This window comes from Mauremys reevesii, linkage group 4 (genome assembly GCF_016161935.1).
Source record: "Mauremys reevesii isolate NIE-2019 linkage group 4, ASM1616193v1, whole genome shotgun sequence".
Taxonomy (NCBI): domain Eukaryota; kingdom Metazoa; phylum Chordata; order Testudines; family Geoemydidae; genus Mauremys; species Mauremys reevesii.
In genome coordinates this window covers 88,638,678-88,662,402 of record NC_052626.1, presented here as the reverse complement: position 1 = coordinate 88,662,402, position 23,725 = coordinate 88,638,678, and the positions used below count along the sequence as shown (strand labels likewise).

General features: G+C 42.1%; 1 protein-coding gene across 2 annotated transcripts in view; it reads left to right on the top strand.

The window, feature by feature from the left end:
- LGR4 (leucine rich repeat containing G protein-coupled receptor 4) overlaps positions 1-23,725 on the top strand; it is a 138,996-nt gene that overhangs the window by 17,089 nt on the left and 98,182 nt on the right. The gene's annotated exons all lie outside the window — the stretch shown is intronic.

Genomic DNA, 23,725 nt, shown 5'->3' with positions numbered 1-23,725 from the left:
CACGGTAACCGTGTTGAGTGTTTACTGGAGACACTAAATCCCTTAGATGTCCAGGTCAATTAATCATTTATTTTGATTTGACTTACTCTTGCCTGAAATATTTCATTTTAAAAACTCCAGCTAGTTTACGTACATGTTTACACCTACTTCCTCCCAAAAATATGTTAAAAAGGAGTCAATGTGGCACAGATAGTGGCTTTCTAACTTCCAAGCCAATAGTGTCTAGTGTCCTGACTTTCAGATGTTTTAAGTAGGGTTTGGATTCACTGAGAGGAAAATTAGTGGATGTAGTAGCCTCTGGATAGTTTTTAGAACTCCAGCTACAGCATTGGTATTTAACCATCTAGAGTCAGCTTCTCTCACTTGCAAACTGCCTCCGGACATTCCTAGAATCATAGAATCTCAGGGTTGGAAGGGACCTCAGGAGGTCATCTAGTCCAACCCCCTGCTCAAAGCAGGACCAATCCTCAACTATTTTTTTCTTTTTGCCCCAGATCCCTAAATGCCCCCCTCAAGGATAGAACTCACAACCCTGGGTTTAGCAGGCTCAAACCACTGGGCTATTCCTCCCCCAATTGGGCCTTTAGAATAAATCCAGAGTGAAGCCACAAGTCATTGCTGTGGCTTTGCATACCAAGCACACCAAATCCTGTGTAAGAACATCTGCTTGGATTGTTACTATCTCCATCCATATGAGAGACTGTGGGACGCTAGCCATCAGCATGTTCCTCCAAACACTTCTGTAACACAGTTCATGTTAACTCACGCACATACAAATATACATGGATATTTGTGTCACCACTTAACAGTGATGCTTGCTGTAAGCAATTCTAACCCCCAAGACAATCTCCTCTGGTGCAGTTCCAATGTACATGGGGACCACTAGCATAATAACACAAACAATGCAAATAGTCTTCCCAATCCCATCTCACAAATAAACTGAGTGAGTGCTGCCTAAATGGTCTGTCTCATTCGCTTTCTGAACTTTACACAGGGGTCATATTTCCCAGAGGCCACTTACCTGTGCAAATAATGCTGCATGCACTGTGGAGCTCAGTTTTGTGGTGTTCTCCCAGAGATCAGTGTTGTTGTTTTTTGTTTTCCTTCTGTCACCTGAATGTCTCATAAGAGGCCTTCCTCACAGCATGCTGCCAGCTGGCCTGAGGCTGATATGAAGGCACTAGTGTCCTGATAGCTTGTTTGTGTAGAAGGTACCTCCTGTGCAATTTGTTCATTAAACATACTGTTCAATATCAATACAAAAGATCAATTTGTGTCCCCATAAATTCCCTTGCCATAACTACTGCAAATAATAAAGCAAGAGAAAAATAAATGCATCAGACTATCAAAAGTGTAATATTAACTTTTAAACCCATTTAGTAGCACAAGTTGTCAGTGATTACTGCCATATCAATACAGCGTGAAATCACTCTTCCATGAACTCCCTCATTGTACAAATGAAGATAATGTTGTTATAAATGACTCCTAATACAGGAAAAAAGGGGATAATATTTAGTTCTGTTCCATCTTCTTTAATGGTTTGAAAAGGTGTGCCCAGAGTACTTCTAAATGGGCATCATGCTGATCTTGGATGTAACAGCTTGCCTGTCCCAAAGTACATCTGTTGCTGGAAACCCTGCTGTCTCCTCATTGGTATTCTTAGAAGACTTTTTTTCTTTTCTTTCATATAGGCGGTCTGCAAAATACAGCACAGCAGTGCTATAATAGCTACGTTAGTTAATGAACTGTTGTTTTGGATGAGTGGACCTCTTCACCTTGCTTTGTCTGCCAAAACTATATCCCATAGTTATTGAGAGTACCGTTGGGTCTGTATCTGTTCGTGTAATCTGGGAATGGTTTCATTAGACAAGGCAAAAGGTGGGGTATACAGGGTCACCTGGAATCACAGTGGGGCTGGAGACACCATTAGTATCAATGTTCTTTGGTAGAAAGCCCCTTCTGAATTATCAGAGAACAGGCAGTCTTCAGGAAAAATCCTGCATTTGCCTGTCCACCCTTATGTAATCATCCAGGACCTGCGTAATTATTGAGTAGTTATTCCTTTCCTTTATTGTATTCCCTGGGGATTCTTTGAGGGGCACGGAATAGATACAGGGGTTCCATCAGTAGTTCCTGCACAGGTGTTTAAATCTTTCAGGGATCTCTGGCACACTGCTGATCCTGTGTAGGCATTTTCTTGTGCTTAAGTCTTTCTGAGAAATTGCTTGAATAAAAAAATAAAAGAAAACATGATTATGAAATTCAGTAAATTGGAGGGGTGGAGGTATAGCACTGTGTGTGTGTGTGTGTGTTTCTTTTAAAAACCTTTTTATAAACAGACTAAGTTTCAAATTGTGGTGTCCCTTAAACTATTGTGTTTTGAGACAGTAGGGGAATCAATGTGGTGTAATAATTCTGGAGATAGTCACTGTAAATATGACTGTTTTCAATGATGTGATAGGCCTGTTCCATCTTTGATCTCAAACAGTTGCTTAGGCCAGGGGTTCTCAATCTTTCTCTTTCTGAGCCCCTCCTCTCCCCCCCCCCCCCGCCATATGCTATAAAACTCCATGGCCTACCTGTGTCGCAACTATTATTTTTTCTGCATATAAAGCCAGGGCCAGCATTAGAGGGTAGCAAGCAGGGCAATTGCCTAAGGCCCCATGCCACAGGGGCCCCCACAAAGCTACATTGATCAGGCTTCAGCTTCAGCCCCAGGTGGTAGGCTCAGGACCCTGGGCTTCAGCCCCATGCAGTGGGGCTTTGGCTGTCTGTCCTGGGTCCCAGCGAGTCTAATGCTGGCCCTGCTTGGGGGACCCCCTGAAACCTGCTTGCAGCCCCCCAGGGGGCCCCAGATCCCTGGATGAGAGCTACTGGCTTATACTACATTCCAGTCCACTTGGGCTCTTTCTGAGTGCTCTCTCCTTAATGCAGTTTCTGTGGGTGGGGTGGGGTGGGGGAAATCTTCATCCTTAGCACAATGGCGAGCGGAGGATTTTTCTGCCTCTGTCTGCTGGTTGTCCAGGAGCATGTTTGAGTTCCCACGGAATATGAACTCCATTGAATACAAAATAATCTCAGTGTCCTAGTTTATATTTCTGTCTTTAGAGAGAGAGAGAGAGAGGCAGCCTTGAGCATTAATCTATGTATTAGCAGGGCTGGCTCCAGCTTTTTTGCCGCCCCAAATGGTGAAGCGGGGAAAAAAACAAAACAAAAAACCAATCAGCGGGCACTTCGGCGGCAGCTCATTCTTCTGCGGCAATTCGGCGGTGGGTCCTTCACTACCTCTCTTCCTCTTCGGCGGCAGCTCAAAGAGGACGAGAGGGACTGAGGGACCCGCTGCCGAATTACCGCTGAAGACCCAGACGTGCTGCCCCAAGCACCTGCTTCCTTTGCTGGTGCCTGGAGCCGGCCCTGGCTATTAGCAAACTCCTTAAAGCTGTTCCATTTCCTTACTTGGTCATTGCACAACTATTCAATTCCATAGTTTCTCTAAGAGTTTTCAGTCTTTCAGTTTCTGAATGATACACCTCTGCAGAGTCTCTTTTCATAAACATCTTGTAAAGCTTGATTGAAAGCCATTGATTTCAGTGAGCTTTGGATCATAGTCCTTATGAACACTCTTTTATAGTCTGTTTGCTTGACACTCCTATCAAATGCTTAGGACATTAGAAATACGGAGACACGTTCCTCCTGCCTTCTACATTAGCAACATTTTGCACCAATTGCTTGTTTTTTAAAAAGAATATTTACTGATTATCCCAAAGGTAGCCGCTAACAGCATCTGGGACTATGAAAATAACCATGAACGACTTGCTATGGGTCGGGTATTGCTAAACCTTTTAAAGATCTCTTTGCCCCAGAACTCTGACTCATTTAAAATGAGAGACTCCTATTCCAGCTATTCTTCAGGATCTCTCCAGAGTTGCGCAAGTGCCTTTTGTTAAGTTTCCACACTGTAGCCCAAGGCATTGGATGAAGGAGTTGACTAGAACTCAGTGCATTTATTCTCATGTATTGTATTTAATTAAGCAAAATAACCCTCAAAATACAATTGTGGTCTAAAAGCATAATAGGCATTTTAAATGCTGGAAAGCTTTGGTCACATTTTTTATCCATTTTTAACAGGGAAAAGATACTATCTATAGAGATTAATGAACAATAAGTAAACTATGTTGGATCTAGACTTGCAGAATGCAGTTTAACCACCTATTCATTCACTATTCTTTGTAAGGTGAATATGCTGAAGTTTGGGGATCCTACTTTTGTGTTGCTTAAACAACCATAGTCTAGGTTACCCACTGCCTTAATTTCCTTTCAAGAGTTGTGTAGATAGGGTTTTGCCATCATTTACACTTGATTACTTCACTGTTAATTTCCATGATGTGATTTAACATTCACAGGCTTAATTATTCCTTTCTGGCCTAGTGAAAGATTTCCTTCCAATAAGTACCTTCACTGCCCTTTAGCCTCTTGCACATTAGTTTGTTTGGAGAAACATTGTTGCTCAGTAAGTAATTCCAAACAAGGCAGTGCCTGAAGCTGTCTTGGAAACATAATTTATACCTTTGACATCGTATGTTAGGTCTCAGAGGCTGAAACACTTCTGCTAGATGTGTTGAATTAGTGCATTGTAGAATTCCTCTGTTATCTAAAGAAATTAGAGATGGATATGAAATGTTAGCCTATATCACACTTGGGTTTATTAATCTATAGCAAATGTGCTGTAGTGCTATGAGCAGGGGAGGATTAGGATTTTGTGGGGCCCTGGGCCACAGCAAGTGGGGGGTCTGTCCCAGCCCCTCCCCTCTTTCCCCCCCCCCCCCCGGCACTCCTGCTGGGGAAATGGGATCGGGGCACGGTGGCTTGCTCCGCCTGGTGGTCCTGCCGGGGAAATGGGGTCAGGACGTGGGGGCTTGCCCCACTCCGCCTGCCCGCCTGGCACTCCCGCTGCAAGCCCCTGAGCCCGCTCCCTGGCTGGAACGCTGGGCTGGGCAGAGCAGGTTGGGGAGGTGGGGTGCCCATTTTTCCAGGGTCCCCCATTTGAGCAGGGTCCTTGGGCAAAAATGTTGGAGGCTGTGGTTAGCCAATAAAAATTCATTATTTTGTGAACCTCTTCAGTATTGTAATGTTCCAGTGTTAATTTTTCTTAGTCCTGAATGTGTTAAGACAGAATTACCTAGTTACAAGATGAATGTGGTACAGCACTGCCAAGTTGCTTGTTCATGAAACAGCAAAATTCTTTATCAGTTCAGTATCAGAGAAATCACTTATGGAGACTGTATTCTGCCCCTGTGAAGATACTACACCTCTACCCCGATATAATGCTGTCCTTGGGAGCCAAAAAATCTTACCACATTATAGGTGAAACCGCGTTATATCGAACTTGATTTGATCCGCCGGAGCACTGCTTTACGGCATTATATCTGAATTTGTGTTATATTGGGGTTGAGGTGTATGTGCTAAAATAACAAATCGAAGGCTTGCCCAATGTTAGGAGGCCTGTCTATTTGTGTTTTTTAAATAATAAAGATGGTTACATTTGGTTCCCCAAAAGGTGTGGGGTTTTTCTGTGTGTAGTTTTTTTTTTTTTTAAATTTACACTATATAAAAGCAGTGGCTCTCAACCAGAGGTACATGTAGGTCTTCCAGGGGGTACATCAACTCATCTAGATAGTTGCCTAGTTTTACAACAGGCTACATAAAAAGCACTAGCGAAGTCAGTACAAACTAAAATTTCATACAGACAAAACGAGAAAGTAAGCAATTTTTTCCATAAGTGTGCTGTGATACTTTTGTATTTTTATGTCGGATTTTGTAAGCAAATAGGTTTTTAACTGAGGTGAAACTTGGAGGTACGCAAGACAAATCAGACTCATGAAAGGGTTACAGTCTGGAGAGGTTGAGATCCACTGTTATAAGACCTCCTTATGATGAAAAAGATGAATGTGCATCACTTAGGATTCATACATTTGGATTTTTATTATTATTTATTATTTAAAGTTCACAGTTGGAAGGCTGAGTCAGTAATGCCAAGCAAAATTTTCTTGACAGCACAACAAATAGCGTGTGGCATTTGTACATCTAAACTACAATCAAACTGGTGGCCAATCTGTGTATATAATTGGCCCTGAATAATCGATGTGTAACTCTTCCTATACAGTTCATGATTAGCCCATCCGTTCATAATCTGTTAGTGGCATAATTCCTGAGTTGCCAAATCTTGCAAATGTTATCACTAATATTGAGATATTTGGTGCTTTTCTGAAAGCCCTATTTCTTGGAGGTATACAGTTGTGTGTCAATCTTGCCTTTTTATTTTAAATATATTTCTGTGTTTACCTAAACTCACTGCACAGAGTTAAAAACTACCGGTGCCCTGTCTCCCCTAAGGTCTTACATTGCAAGAGCTAACTCGAATTAGCAATCTTGAGGTAAAAAGAGAGTCAAAGGAACAAAAATTTGTTCACAAGACCTTTTTCGTCCCTCTTTGCAGGCAGGGGCATTACTTGCTATAGAGTATGGGGGGCGTTTGCCCCTCCTCAGACCTTGGTTCCTCTCCTCTGACTTTTCACTGGTTTGTATGCTCCATTATGTCTTCCACTCTTTGCCCCGCACCTGTCCTCCAAGACCTTGCAGGATATAATATAATCATATATAGTGTTATATATGGTGATACAATTTTTGCCCCTCTGAAGAATTTTTCTGAAATGACATCCCTGTTTGCAGATCACCTTTCAACTACAGAATATTCGTAGTAAAAATAAAATTAATTAAATTTCAGTGACTATCTTTTGTGGGTTAGTTTGGGCTTTTTTTCTCTCACACACATGCAATGGGTATGTGCATATGAAGTACTGCTTTAGATACCCGATTAAACTTGACAAGCCTTAATGTCCATTCCTAAGAGAACAGAGCTGAATAGTCACTGTATACACCTCTACCCCGATATAATGCGACCCAATATAACATGAATTCAAATATAATGTGGTTAAAGCAGTGCTCGGTGGGGGTGGGGCTGTGCACTCCAGTGGATCAAAGCAAGTTTGATATAATGCAGTTTCACCTATAATGCAGTACGATTTTTTTGGCTCCCGAGGACAGCATTATATCGAGGTAGAGGTGTATCTTCTTCACATCAATACTTGTACAAAAGAAGTTTTTTTTTCTACTCTCTAGCCATGAAAATTCATTAGTTTTAAGGTGTCCATTATCTTACAACCATCATGTAAATTACAGCAGTGTTAAAATGAAGGGGCAGCCTTACCTTTGAAATAAAAGTAATAAAAAGTGCTTCTTTGACACTGCTTGATTTATAACCACAGGTGAAGGCTGTCCACTGTTTTGGCTGAGGGTTTGTGTTGAAGTTGTCAGACTTTACATACTGTTCTTTTTTTAAGAATCCAGTAAAGTGCACTAACTATTCTTTGTTGCACTTCTCAAGTGCAGACCTGGTGGTTGGCTACTGGTACAAATTTTGAAGGTGTGGTAAATGTTATTGCTTTCCAAAACAGAATGCTGATAGCCTATTTGCCAAGTATAGCCAAATCTTGCAGCAAGAAGTTGGGTCAAACTATGGCCTGGTCTGCACTACAGTTAGGTTGACGTACGTCTCCTTGTGTTGACTGATTTATGCATGTGTCTACACTCAATTTGTCTCTGGCCAACATAAGTTTCCCAATACGCCTCCCTGAATGGAGTAGAACCATGGTTGACCTGCTTTGGTCAACACAGTGCAGGTGTAGACACAGCACAACCTGTATTGATCTGAAGAGGCCTCCAGCAGCTGTGCCCCTGTCCCCATGACAGTGACCTCTTTCCTCCAAATTTTAAATTCCACTACCTAGGGGTCCCAGAGTCTGGAAGCTCCCCCGCCAGGGCCCCCCTTCCTCCTCCCAAACCAAACAAACAAACCCTGCCTGTTTTGGAAATGCCGTTTTCTGGTTGCCCTCCTTGGTGAGCACCCAGAGCTGCTCAGCTGCTCACTGTGTTGTGTGCAACTGCCCAATCAACCATGCTGGCTCCATGAACACATTACAGGTACTAGACGCACTCCTGCCTGAGTAGATGGAAGATATCAGGTTTCCTGGGCCGATTGGGGAGGGGAGAGAATGTGGAAGCACAGCTGAGGAACTGCCATAGATACACTATGATGCAGGGAATACACATAGATGCAGGGAAATTTCCAATGCTTGCATCCGAAGAAGTGGGTATTCACCCACGAAAGCTCATGCTGCAAAACGTCTGTTAGTCTATAAGGTGCCACAGGATTCTTTGCTGCTTCTACAGAACCAGACTAACACGGCTACCCCTCTGATACTTGACATAGATACACTGACATCTATGAGTAGATTGCACAAGGGATGCATCTGAAGGAGTGTGATAGGGATCAACAGCAGTGCCATGTGAAGGTGAAGGAACTTTGCAAAGGAAACCACAAGGTGAGGGAGGGCAACAAGAAGTCTGGTGCTGCCCTAGACTGCTGATTTTACAATGAACTGCATGTCATACTTGGCGGTTAATCCACCAGCACGCTTTGGGTCACTGTGTATACTTTGGAGGAGCCTGAGATGGAGATTCCTGCTGTAAACAGTGAGGAAGAGGAAGGAGACGTGGCAGGGGACTCCAACCATGCCATGAGCCGTGACCTGTTTGAAACTGCAGGAGTATAGCCAGTCCTGCCAGGCAAGTGAGCCTGCTGATGAAAGGGAAAGCTCAGGTAAGTGTGTACATACAACTTTCCTTGCAATGTTTTATTTGCCTTTAATTCCTCCCTATCTTCCCCCTGTCATTTAAAGATGGTGGCTGGCCCATTATCAACTGTAGAAGACAAGGGGTTTGACTGGTACTCTGTGGAAAAAATTAAAAATGAGGAAGTAAATTCAAAACAAATTCCTGAACCAGTACTATGGCAGTCTGATTGCACAATCCATGTCGGTTCAGTGTCCTGTGCTTGCACAGACAGAGTCAGCATCTGCTGTTTCATTCCCTTGCTGGGTGGGGTGGGAGGTGGGGGACCTGGTTTATGTGAATAGGGATGTTCCTTTTATCTCTCTGAGATCTCAATGAAACATTCATGGAGATATTCTGCAGTGCTCGCCTGAAGATTTCTAGGGATGAGTGCCCTTTTTCCTCCATGAAAGGACGCTTTGCCACTCAGCAATGAGTTCAGCTGGCACCATCACAGGTAATCAGCTAGTGGCATATGGGTGCAGATGGTTTCGGGGTGCCAGTAGGAACTGTGTTCTCTGTGCCTTTGTGACCTTCAGGAGTGAGACATTAGTCAAAATCACTACTGCCTGTGAAAAACAGTGCCAATATTCACTGCCATTGCCCTATATTCATCCCCTTGTAATAGGAACTGGAACTGTATAGCTTCATACAACAGAATATCCTCCCTCCTCCCTTCCAGCTGTGATCACCTTGGTTGGAACTGGAGATTGGTGCTGTGTTGAGGCATGCCAAAGCTGAAGTGTCAACAAGCATTTCTTCTTAAAAATATGTATAGGAATAAGGGAAGGGAGTGTTTCAATGTATCTCTCTCGTTCTGACGTGACTGTAAATCTAATAGTCGATCTGTCTTTTTATTAGCAGCTTCTGGTGTGGTGGCTTTGAGGGGGACTCCATACACACCTGCAGAATGCGAGCTCCCGATGAGAAGGAAGAGGACTAGGGAGGATAGCCTCTGTGAGATCCTGCAAGCCGGTGTTGCATCAGACCATGAGCAAAGGGCTTGTAGGGCCAATATGCAAGAGCATGGAGAAAGACAGAGAACATAGGCAAAAGGCCCAGGTACCCCAGCACGACAAGGAGCAGGAAATGCACTAGAATGTAATGGGTCTTCTCAGGCAGCAAAACCAAATGCTGCAGATACTAGTTGACCTGTTCTACAGATCCTGGACTTGTCAGCCTTTTCAGTCCTTGGAGAACTCCATGGTCACTGCTCCCTACACCTCTTACCATATATGCAGTACTCCTATCCTTCTATGCCAGGGTTCATCAAGGAAAACCACAGCTTCACATACACCAGTCTGTGGTCTACACTGAACTACCTTTTTGTTTACGCAAATTGGACATAAGTGTTTACTGTTCAATAGTAATTTTATGTTTCACTTCAAGTTCTGTTGAAAGTTTGTATAACATAGTATCTGTGTGTGTTTGCACTTTGATTTTGTGCCCTGATTTCTTGCACTCAATAAAGTTGTATTTTTGGAGAGTCAAACCACTATCTTTTTTTTTTAGTTCACACTAAATATTACAGAATGCAAAGCAGCCGTCAAGAAATCAAACTACTTATAAATATAAGCCCTGCAGAACTCCTTGCATGAGGGAAAACACCTAGCCATCTTTATAAATGTACAGCAAGCGCCACACCTTTCATAGTGTCAGGCAAAGCTGCAAGCCCAGCAGTCTTTATAATTTGCAGCAGGCACAACAGAATTGAGACCAGTTGGTGAAAATCAAAAAATACATGATTTAATTTACACAAGACCAACATCAGAGCCACTACCGTGGCTGACTGTGAAAATTAACCTTTAAAGCATCCCTCAAACACATAGCTTCACGCTGGGATCTTCTAATAGCACTGCAGTCTGGCTATTCAAGTTCAGCAGACAGCCACTGCACCTCACCCCTCCACCTTGGTGGCAGCTTTTCTCTCTATGCCTCACATATAGTATGAAGGGCACAACATGCAGCTATAACCATTGTATATTTTTCTCACTGAGATCTAATCTAGTGAGTAAACTATGCCAGTGACCCCTCAGTCTACTGAAAGCACCCTCCAATGTACCAAAGTCATTCTGCACCTGCTGAGCTGGTAGCTGAGTTTTTCTTTGGCACTGTCCAGATGGATAGTGTACAGCTTCATGAGCCAGGGAAGCAAGAAGTAGGCAGGGTCCTCCAGAATCGTTATGGTCGTTTCCTCATCACCAATGTAAATTCTTGGGAAAGAATGTCCCTACTTTCTGAATAGTCCTATGTCCTTAAAGATGTGAGGATCATGCACCTTCCTCAACTAACCCAGACTGATATCAGTGAAGCAAAACCAGTGATCCACTAGTGCTTGTCTAACTGTGGAAAAGTATCCCTACTGGGAACTTGACCCCAGCTCCCAGAAATCCCTGTGCAATTTGTTACTATCCCACAAAATCCTGCTAAAATGTCCCGTAAGGCATTGTGCTGGAGAGTGGTACATGGTATACTGGGATACTTACCTGTGGTGCACTGCACTTTACACTGATGCAAGCACGCCTGGTGAGTACTTACAGTGCCAAAACAAGCAGCCAAGTGTGGGCATGCACAAGCAATATGCAAACTTTGCTGGCACTACACTGTTATGAAATTGCATTCACCAAAGTTTGTAGTGTAGACATTGCCTATTTGTTGTTCTTCTTTATTCATATTAAGGCAGCACCCAAAAGTCAAAGGCCAAGTTTACACTATAAGTTCTTGCTGGCATAGGTAGGTTGTCAGGGTGTGATGAAGACCGACACAGCTGTGCTGGCAAAAGCCCATAGTGGAGGTGCAGTTATACTAGCAAAGCTGTGCTTTTGCTGGCATAGCTTATGTTGCTCAGGGGCGGGAATGAAATAAGTTACACCAGCAAAAGTCTGCAGTGTTGCCAGCATAAGCTGCATCCACATTAGGAGTGCTTTGCTAGGAGTGATAGTATACTGCATGCCCCTGGTGTAGACCTGGCCACAGTTGTGACAGGCATTCTTTTGTTACTGGGTAATGTACACATACATATAGTGAGAGACAGCCCACTCTCTTAATTGTTATGTGTAACTGTATTGCAAGAGCACCTACTATTCCCAGTTAGAACTCAGGACCCCCATCGCACTACGTACTGTACACACCTTTTAAACATTTCTAGTGGGGGTTGTGTTTTGAAGCATGTTATATCAGAGTCACTTAAGACATTTTATCACTTAACACTATATAATATTTGACTCATCACTTGTTTGTGTGGCAGTGGATTAACTTCATCCTGAACAGATAGTTAAATCTCACTCTTCCCTGTTAACAGTCTCCTCTTTAAGTCTTATGGCAAATGTCTGCATTTCTGTAGTTAACATAGTAAAACTCAAGAGCAAACTTTTGCTTGGGCATAGAAACTGTAGCAAGGTTAGTTATAGAATGGATTCTAATAAAAACTTATGGACAAGATTTTCAGAAATGTGTGCCCAAAGTTAGACTTCTAAATTCAAGTCATACAAATATTTCCCTTCTTTCTTTAACACTTGGAACAGATAAGTCATGTTGATTAATGCATTATTAAAAGGTGCTTGGTTACCATGATGACTGGTGCAGTATAAGAACCTGATTAGCATAGGCTCTGGTATTTAGACACCCAAACAGATGATCTGATTTTTTTCAAAAGTCAGTGGGAGCTGCTGAAAGATGAGCACTTTTGAAAGTCAGGACCCTTCATTAAATGTCTAAATATGGTCTCAGGAGCCCAGCCTTTAGGCACTTTATTTTTTTTAAATTCTTGACTTGTACCTGTGAAATTTATTTATATTTAGGCAAATTCTACCTTTTTTTTTTTTTTTTAAACTTAGATACAACGAAACTGTAAGAAGCTACTGCTGGATACAGTTGTGAAATTCTAAGAAAGAGGTTTAAAACTTACTTTTTTAGTTGGTTCAGATTGATGTTAATCAGGAAATTTTTTGTTTTCTTCCCTACCTTTTTGTGTGTCAATTTATTAAAAGAAATACTGTTGGTGTATTGCTACCAGTGAGTAAGCATATAACCGATCACCAATACCTCAAACTAGCCTGCGATTCCTTGATGTGAAAAATGCCCTTTAATAATCATTCTGGTAGTTTTGACTGCATCTTCTATTGCTCAGCCAGTCCCCTGAAAGGAAGCTGCTTTACACAGAATAAGCACATTTACAAGAGAATAGAGACCACATTACATTTGATGGATTGGAAGTAACTCCCCAGGATGATGGCTTTGTTAGGTATTTGTTCTACCTGACCCCCTTTCATCCCCCCACCTCCCCACACTTGGTGACCTACAGAAAGAAAGCTATCACATTAACCTGTCACTCAGAGGATTTTTAAGAATGGGAAAGAGGGTAGAGACTAATGTGGTCTTGCCAGACTAGTCTGGGACTGTGAGGATTATATTTCATTGTAATCTTCTAACTATTTTTATTTTCATCCACATGCATTTTGTTTTTGGTTTTTCTCTATAAATAGGAGGCTACAGAGTATAAAAAAACAAAGTTGTGATAATCTGTTCTAATGTTTTGTGTTTTTTAACTGCAAATGATTTTAACATGAATCTCTGTTAAGCCAAGACATCCTTCCTACTGAAAGTAGGCATAGTCCTGAAATGTTTTGTTTATGTAAAAATACTGCTTTTATTACGTTAGGTTAATGGTAATACATTTACAGATACAGTTTAGCTTCAAGCATATTCATTGTATGAGAAGTCCCTTTAAAAATAGCATTCCATACTCAGCATTCAAAACCACTGATTTTTAGACAATGCTGCAGTATTGCGTTCAGTCTCAACAAATTAGTTCCCTGGATTACCAAATACTTTCTCAGCTGTCTGCTTCAGGATGCCTCAGGATGTTTCAACAACATGCATTCCTGTTGCTTTCAGTTTGGGAGTGCTGGTCTTTGATGGAGTTGAAGGAAGGATTCTGGTTATTTCCAGTTTATGGATGCATGCATTTTAAAAAAATTGTATTGCAAAGGGGGGAGGGGAGTAGAGTCAACTCGAACTTCAGTTAATGGCTATAATATTAAGAGCTAAAATGTTACAGTATTTCAGTTGTGAATACATGGAAATTGTGTATACTGCTTAATGTGTTTCAGAAATCCTTGTTACTTTAAAAAAAATACAAGAAAACAGGCGTGTAATGTCTCATTTGAAAAAGCCTGTAGGGGTGCTTTGTGCAGGTCTTAATTAAGGGCTTTGAAAGACTAAACAAAAGGAAAAAGAAAATGCTACAGGGTTATTGTTATTCCACCCCATTGGCTCAGCTAGCTGACCATCTATTGGTGCATTTTGTCCATTTTGAAACTGAATGACACTTTTGTTCGTGGTTAACAGAGGTGAAAGAAGCCAATTATTGGCTGTTTTTTCCACAGGGCAGCTGCAGACGGATTTAACTGCAGGCAAATATGAACTTTTCTGTCACAAGGATGGCTGTGATGACAGTTACTTTTGTGGAACTGTATGAAAGAAAACAGATTCCCCCTCCCCCCCAGCTACTTGTGTAGATATTTATTAAAAGATACTGTGAATGTACTGAATTGGAATTGAGTCGGGTACATTTGTTGGATTTCCCCACACTAGCACTGTGCTGGTGTGTGTATGTATGTAATACTTTTTCCAGTCATGGCTAATTTTAACTGTAGATTTTAAATAGGTGTGTAGTATTCATTAACCCTTTTGTGGCTGCAGGCTCAAACTGTGCCAGCTGCTTTTCTGTCTGTTGTCTATATATGTGAACAGTGCTGGGGTTAGTTATAGGTTTGAGCCGCAAAATAATTTTGCCTCTAGATTTCCGTCTATTTCTCTTCTCCCTACTGAAAGTTCAGTGTGTTTGTGTCTAACGTTGGTTTGGCTCTTCAAAGAGATAATACCCAGTTCTGCATTTTGTTTTTGGATTCTGGAGTACAGTCCTCCTTTCCCCTACTTCGCACCGCAGAAGGTTTGTTTGAGTCAGGCTCCATCTCTAAAGATTATCCAACTTAGCTGGGTGCACTGGACAAGCTCCTGTGTTGGCTGTGGCTGCCATATCAGTCAGCAGAGTAGTTTGTTTTGGGGTTGTTAGTACTTTGTACAGGCTTTTAAAGTCTGCACCTTCAGGACACTTTGTATTGGTGTAGAAAAGGCCATGGCCTGATCTTAGTACAGCTCTGTGACAAAGGGTCTTCCTCTGCTAGGGAAAGAGGGGTCTGCCCTAGCATCCTGGGGAGTACTGAGTATTCATTGTTGTCGCGGAGGCAACATTTCAAGCCGTACAGCAAAGTGTGTGCGCTTTCAATTATATGGCATGTGGGAAAAATAATCTATATGAAGAAAATTTTAAATAGAAGGTTTGTTACTACCCCACATCCCCAAACAAGCAGATCTGTCTGCTCTTGCCAGTTCCTGTTATGTTTCTAAGACAGATGAATACCAGTTATAGAAGCTGCCTATGAATATTAAGTGCAAGAGGGCTGTCTTTCTTGTGGTGATAGTGCAGAGCTGTACAGACTTTGGTCAGTGGTAGCCAAAGTACCACTACTGTCTGTCTGAGGTAATGTGGCCTATATGAAATGAACTTGTGCTCTCAATCCAGTTCCTAATGGTTGTGCCTTCTTCCATTGTCTGGTATCCTTCTTGGCAGCAGAGTGCACAGACTGACCCATCTATCATTGGAGATGGTCCCTCCAAAGCAGGCTTATATCTGGCTGGTCCTTCCAAATATGGTTCATTCCAGCCCCCTGCTATATCTGCCTTCCACTGCTCATCTGAGGTCTAGCTCCAACTATCACAACACTGGAGGTGGGCTCTGTACCTGGTTGCTTGTCCCTTTCTTCTCTTGCAAGTGCTGTTACGGGAGATGAAGTAGATCTACTTATGGTGTGAAAGACTTGGAAGAGCTAGACCTGCCTGTATCATGGGAGCAAAAGGGAAATTCTGTGCAGATGCATTACAGGGACAAAAAGATCAAGGTTAGGTTGTTGTTGTTGGTTTTTTTTTTTTCCCCTAGACTGGGTGTCACATATTTAAAAACTGAAGGTGAACATGCAAATAGAATGTAAGGTAGTCTAAGTACTGAGGACAAATTCACTCAATTCATTTCAAATAAGTTCAGTTATACAATTTAAGATCTTTAGAATGTGCGCGTGTGTATTATATAGAAGCTTTGCACTTAATGTCTAGTAATAAGTAGCATTTACTGTAGGGATAGGCAAACATAACTTGCCTCATTTCGAACTCTTGGAATCCTCACAAAGTTTATGTTCTTTGGGGAACTTTGTGCTGCCACCCGTTGGCTGGTGTCAGCAGCAGTGCCAAGCGAAGGCCACAATTCTGCAAATACTTATACACGTGACTGACTTTACACAGATGAATAGTCCTGTGAAGCTGTGTGTGTCGGTATTGGTTGGGATGTGTTGGGAGCATGAGGGGAAGTAGTACTTCCTTCGTGCAACTGGCTTTTTTTTATTTTTGTAAAGCCGTGGCCCAACAACATACTTACCAATCAGGTGTCCTCTTAGGATTTAGCTAGCCAACCAATAATGTCCTTAGGAGTGGTATCACTGGCTGACTACTGCCATCTATTGAGAGGTAAGAGGGGGAGAATGAGCAAGAATAGCTCATGTTGCCCCTAAACATGGCCATGACACCAGGGCTGCAGCCCATTGTGGTGGACATGCTTGAATGAGAACAGGCTACAGCTTACAAGTCTGCAACCTGATTATCCTGAATAAAAACCCCTCCTGTGGAAATTAGAAGTTGCATTTGAAATGATATAGCTGGCAGCCTGATTCAGCTTTCACTGTTGTCACTGGGCTGGTGCATATCAATTCTCCATAAGGAACATAGCTAATGCAGCATGAAAAAAACTCTTCCAAGTTAAACAACTTCAGCCAGGAGGAAAGAGTTGTATTTGCTGATGAAAAGGCAATAACGCTTGTAAAATTCAACTTCAGAGGAATGTTAGCTCAATATTAGGTGTTTAGGCAGGAGCAAGATAGAATGCTTTTATAACATAAGCAAGTGCTCTATCAAGTTAAGATCTACTCAGAAATTTTAAATAGTGATTGAGAATCTATTGAGCCAAGTTTTGCCATGATGGAAATTTAAAATGGCTGCACTACAGAACCATGATATCCAAAGCTTTTAATGAAACAGCCAACATAGGACATGTAAACAGATGGTCATAGAGTTCTATCCTGTGATGTAAGCTTGTGATACTAATGCTTCCAGAGCAATGCTGGATGGTGAGAACTATTGTAATCATTTCATTAGGCTCTTGTTGAGGTAGAAGTTGAAGGTCCCATGTCTCTCTCAAGAGTAGGAGGCAATTTAGGTAGGAAGCAATTTAGGTGTCCTGGAAAACATTTTTGCATTTCTTTCATTCTAATTCATGTCTAGAGTTTGTTGCAAGATAAGCTGCAGGCTCAACCCAAATTTTCATTCATGCATAGGATTTGGCCACAGCTCACATAAGAGTCCAAGGAGAAAAATATAGTTAAAACCAATGCAACTCTGAAAATTATAGGAAGTTCATGAGAGAGCTGGGGACAGAATCTAGATTTCCTGACAACTTCTTATTTTTGTTGTGAATTAATCACTGACATCTTACCTTTCAGTATACAGCCCCCTCTTCATCCCTGCACTGAACTGCACCATTTCTAGGGTGAAACACAGCAGCTATATAACAGCACACAAAAACACTGAACAACAATTTAAGAAAGAAAATGAAATCTTCAGAAGACATGTCAGCAGGCAGACTTCATGATTCCAATATCCTGGACAAAACTTTGCTCTTTAATAAAAGAGCTATGGAATCGTTGGTGACCAGATGTTTTCAAGACCTCTGTTTTACATCTTATTAAAAAAATTTAGCTTATACTTAGTCAAACACCGTGAGATGTCTTGGAAGCTGCTATATAAAACAATGTTCTGTTCTGTAACGGCAATGCCAGGTGCTGCCATGAAATCTATTTTGACACTAGAAAGCTGGAGTATGCTTTTAGTTTTCCCACAATATATAGATAATTATAATGCTCTATTGCAACAGCAGTTTCTTTTGCCAGAAATAATTCCTAGTTATTTTAAAATAAATAACTTAGATGCAAACAAGAAAAATATTTAAACATAAAAGCTACTGTATGTATGCTTGGACTGATGGAAGTGTTTACATTGTGTGTTCTGGCTTAACTATATCAGTGGGTGTGTTTATATGCCAACCTTTTGCATTGGCTTTGTAAAATGTATGACTTACCCCAACATTTCAGGCTCATGTTACTTTCTAAACATTGGGTGGGGCCAACAAGACCAAAATAAACTGGATGAAAATGGACAAAATTTAAAATACTTGGTTACTAAACTTGGCATTTGATGAAATTTGGGTTGTGGTTGTTTTTAATGTCCCTTTTTGCAACAGGGTGAAAATATAGCAGATGCTATTTATAACAAAAGCATATGGTAGCACACAATATTTTGCTAGTTTAATCATATAGCACCTCATAGGTGCCGATTCCATGGGTGCTCCAGGGCTGGAACACACATGTGGGGGGGGGGGAAGGATGGGTGCTGAGCACCCACTGGCACCCATCAACTCCCCCCCCCCCAAGGTTTTCCGCCTGCCAGCAGGCCCTGCATATCAGCACCTCCACCTCCCTCTCTGCGCCTCCTGCCTGCTGTTTTGCAGTGTTCAGGAGGCTTGGGGGCGGGGGGGGGAAGGAGGAGGAGTGAGGATATGGCATGTTCAGGGGAGGGGGTGGGGCAGGAAGGGACAGGGGTGGGGCCTTAGGGGAAGGGATGGAGTGGGGGTGAGGTAGAGCCGGGGGTCGAGCACCCCCCAGCACTTTGGAAAGTCAGTGCCTGTGAAGCACCTGTCACCTTAGTATGTAAGCCCTTCCCAAACATTAATGAGATCCTCTGTGAGATAGGGAAAGATAAATTTAATTTTACAGGTGGAGAGAAACGAATGCACAGAGAAACAATTTGTCCAAGGTATCAGAGTGAGCAAGGATCTGAACCCAGATATCCGCAGCCCTGTCCAGTGCTTTAACCCGGAGACCATTGCTCCTTTAAGAGGAGTGTTCAACTTTTGTGCATTTATGGTGGTAAATACTCCAACTACATGGTGATATCCAAGGATTCAGAGATGCCCAAAGGGTAAACTCAGGGTAGGCGTGCACACACACTCACTCACTCTCGCTCTCTCTCGCTCTCCCTCTCTCTCTTTTAGGCATCTTGTTATTTATAACTGCCCTTGGAACTTCAATATATGCTTTGTTTCATTATGTACCTCACACAGGTATGGAATTAAGTACCTGAGTGTGTGGTTTAAAAAAAAAAAGGGGGTCCTTATGCTTGTATAGCATGGTGATGTTCTCCAATATTTTAACAATGAGCACCCACAAGTTTTCGATAGGCAGAAAATAATTGAGATTTTTTTAGTAACCACACTGTCAAGGCCTCGGTTGGATGACTCATTTGGTTTCATGCCTCATCTCGTTTAGTAGTAAAATATGCTTTGAATTAAAACTCTCCAAGAGCTACCCTGGGTCCACTTTACTGCCTCAGATATGGGAATATGGAGTAATTTAAACAACATTTACTTCAAGACTGAGACAAGGACGACCAACTCTTACAATACATAATTGTTTCCTACTTATTTTCATTTGGATGGAGACTTGTTTTTAACCTTACAGAGGAAGAAACTCAGGGTTTGATCCACAAAAATCCCTTATGAAGTTTTGCTGTTGACTTCACTATGAGCAAGACAAGACCTTAAATATGTAAGCATAAGTGTTATCCCATTCTCCCCCTCCCCGGTGATATCACTTGATTTCAGGGATTTGTCTGAGCAAGATCTATGGAGTGAAAAACTTCCACTGATGTTAAGCTGCTTTTACAAATGACCTCTTGCCCACAAATTAAAGGAACACAGAGAGCTTAGGCACACCTGCTGGCAGCCCTGGTTTGACTGGGACACTCCCACATTTTCAACACCTGTCCCAGGGAGCTGATATCCCAGACAATGGATTGGGATTTTTGTCAAGTAGTACTTAAAAAAAAAAAAAAAAAAAAAGGCACGTGAGCGCATATAGAGAGGCCAATATCAATAGAAATGTCTAATGACATTTTAAAAAATCAGCAGATTTTTTTATATTTAGATACAAACAGTCCCTTTGCAGTGTTTGTAATCAAACCACTGTTCCCTTGTGCCAGTGCATGAGAGCCTGAATGTGAAACTGACTTGAAACAATAGAGACCAAGTAGTGTGTGTTCATTTGCAACCCGAAAGTGCAAAAAGCGAACAGATAGGATAAATGGTGGAATGAATTTTTTAGATTTTAATATTCCTTCTCTTTTAACAGACTTCAGGTTTGATTGATAATACAAGAAGGGAGATTTTAAAACTACACACACACACTTTAACTTGATTCATATTCTATAATTGCGAAGATATTTAACATGACTTTTTTTTTTTTAAACCTCCTTTTAACAGGAGGTAAAATGTGGAGCCTAGGCTTCAACTCTTTCATTTGAGGCACTCTGCATTATTAGGCCTTGATCATAGAAGGTCTTAAACCTGCAGAGAGCTCCACTGACTACATAGGAGCTCTGCATGCCATGAAATGCAGGATTGGGTCTGTAGTTAGTAATGTTTCAAACTGACACTTCAGTAGAGTCATAGAATATAATCCCAATTCTCTTTCCCACACCTGTTTACAGAAATAAGAACATTTTGCACAGTATAGGAGCTGTACTGTGATGTATTGGCACCTCTCGTAATAGCATTGGTAACAATTTGAAAGTAAAATAAGCTTATTCACACTGATTTTTAGAAGTACCCCACTACGCTCTTCTGTGCACGAGATTGTATTGCTCACATTTGACCCCTCAAAAGCCACCTTGAGAATTGCAGGATAAATTGAGTCTCTCGCTGAGCTACTTTGAAGTGACTCTTTTATAGACTTTGTTAGTGCATAACAATTTTTAACCATCAAAGGAATTTTCTGATTAACAAGAGCAGTAAGTGTCATCTAATGCAGCTTTGGGTCAAATAGGTTTTGTTTACAAACAGATTTTGTTTATAAATTGCTCCCTTGTTTTAAATCAGGTATATTGTCTAATGGTGTTACTCATTTCAGTTTGTGAAAAGCATTAATTGTGGTTAAAACCAGAGAGTAGCTTTGGTGCATTGCACTGAAAGCCAGTTTACTAAGGATCTTTATTGAACTGGGGAAGGCAAGACTTGAGATGAAGTTTGTTCTTGAGCTTAAATGGCAGGACTGGAACTCAGGAGATCTGGGCTTGATTATCATTTCTGCCACAGACTTCTTGTGTGACCTTGCAAAAGTCATTTAACTGATGGAGGCGTAGGTCTCATATGGGGAATTCTTTTCTCCCACCTTTGGCTGTCTAGTTTGACTGTAAGCTTTTCAGAATAGGATTACTACTTTGTTTGGGTGCTTAGAACAGAGAGGCCCTGATCTTGATTGGAGCCTCTAAGCACTACTGTAATAAATATAATTAATTATAAAATCATGAACAATGCATCACGGTCCTTTCTATCGTAAATAAGCCTTAACTATGTAAAGGAAATGCTTTTGTGTTGATGGAGATGTTTATTTCTGAAGTCTACCGTAAATTAGCCCTTCATCCCTGTGATCTACTTCTAATAGGCAGCTTGGTATAATGCACAAAACTGCTTTGCGAACAGGGGCTGCTAACAGGGAGTTCCGCAAGGGAGTTCTCCAGGTGAAGAAGAAGCAAGTACCTTGGGGTAAGTGGCTGTCTGTAGTGTGTGTTTGGGGGTTACTTTCTGTGTGCTGAGATCGTGTCTGTCTGTCTGTTTGGTTGTTTGACGGACCATGTGCTGTGGCTGGCAGTTGGAAGCTGTGAGCTTCACAGTACAGTTTGAAAGCTAGAAGCCTCTGTTAATTGGCTGAGCCTTAGTGGGCAGGGCTATCAAGAAGGCCAGGGTTTTATAAAGCAGTGCGCATGGGACCAGGGAGCTTTCCAAACAGGGGCTGCTAACAGGGAGTTTCGCAAGGGAGTTTGGAAGGGGAGTGGGAAGGATGCAAGGTTCACTTGCTGTTCTTTAAAACCTGTAAACTAAATTGCATTCAAAACTTCTTGATTTAAACAAAACCCTTTCATTAACTAGGTAGCTGCAGGAGACAATGCAGGCAGAAGCCCAGCAGCAGAGTGGGAGCTATCCAGTTTATTGCACTGAGTGTAGCATGTATGATTACCTGCCCTGTGGGCGGGTGGCGTATGTGTGCTTTTGGTGCAAGCAGCTCCTGGCCCTCAGCGACCGCGTATGGGTTTTGGAGGCCAGGGTGGCAGAACTGGAGGAGCTAAGAGAGGCAGAGAGGTATGTTGATGAGGCTTTCCGGGACACTGTAGAATTGTCCCACCTCCGCTCAGACAGCCCCTGTGCTGTTGAGGAGATAAAAGGCCCAGGGAAGCAGAGCAGTCAACGGGAGCAGAGGGAAACCTTCCAATAGTTGGGACCCTCCTTCCAGATGGTGTTAGGGTATCTTCTCGCAATGAGGTTCCTCTCCATGGGAGGGAACTCCAGTCACTAGGAAAAGGCAGGTGTTAGTAATGGGAGATTCGATCGTTAGAAACATGGATAGCTGGGTTTGTGATGACTGGGACTTGCCTGCCTGGTGCGAAGGTTGCGGATCTCTCAAGGCATCTTGTGAGGATAGACTTGTGTGGTGCTGGGGAGGAGCCTGTGGTCGTGGTACATGTAGGTACCAGTGACATAGGGAAGGGTAGGAGATACGTCCTGGAGGCCAAATTTAGGCTGCTAGGGAAGAGACTGAAATCCAGGACCTCTATGGTGGCATTCTCAGAAATGCTCCCAGTTCCACGCACAGGGCCGGGTAGGCAGGCAGAGCTTGAGAGTCTCAGTGCATGGATGAGACGATGGTGTAGAGAGGAGGGGTTCACGTTCATTAGGAACTGGGGAAACTTTTGGGATGAGAGGAGACTATACAGGAGAGATGGGCTCCACCTAAACCAAAGTGGAACCAGACTGCTGGCACTTAACACTAAAAAGGTTGCAGAGCAGTTTTTAAACTAGGAGATGGGGGGAAAGCCAACTACTGAAGAAGAGAACGTGGATCGGACAGAGACTTCTTTTAGAGGAGAGTCTATTGATTGAGATTCTCTAGGTTATAGTCAGGAGCAGAGGATGGAAGAGGATATGTAAGGGCCAGATCAGATGAGAAACATTCACATAAAGAATCTGACACATCAGAAATGGGCAGACAAATAAACAGTGACAAGTTTTTAAAGTGCTTGTATGCAAATGCTAAAAGTCTAATAAGATGGGTGAACTAGAGTGCCTCGTGATAAAGGAGGATATTGATATAATAGGTATCACAGAAACCTGGTGGACTGAGGACTATCAATGGGACACAATCATTCTGGGGTACAAAATATATCAGAAGGACAGAACAGGTCGTGCAGGAGGGGGAGTGGCATTATGTGTGAAAGAAAATTTAGAATCAAATGAAGTAAAAATCTTAAGTGAATCCACATGTTCCATAGAATCTCTATGGATAGTAATTTCATGCTCTAATAAGAATATAACATTAGGGATCTATTATCGACCACCTGACCAGGACAGTGATAGTGACGATGAAATGCTGAGGGAAATTAGAGAGGCTATCAAAATTAAGAACTCAGTAATAGTGGGGGATTTCAGTTATCCCTATATTGACTGGGAACACGTCACCTCAGGACGAAATGCAGAGACAAATTTTCTCAATACTTTAAATGACTGCTTCTTGGAGCAGCTGGTATGAGAACCCACAAGGGGAGAGGCAACTCTTCATTTAGTCCTGAGTGGAGCGCAGGAGCTGGTCTAAGAGGTAACTATAACAGGACCGCTTGGAAATAGTGACCATAATATAATAACGTTTAACATCCCTGTGGTGGGAAGAACATCTCAACAGCCCAACACTGTGGCATTTAATTTCAAAAAGGGGAACTATGCAAA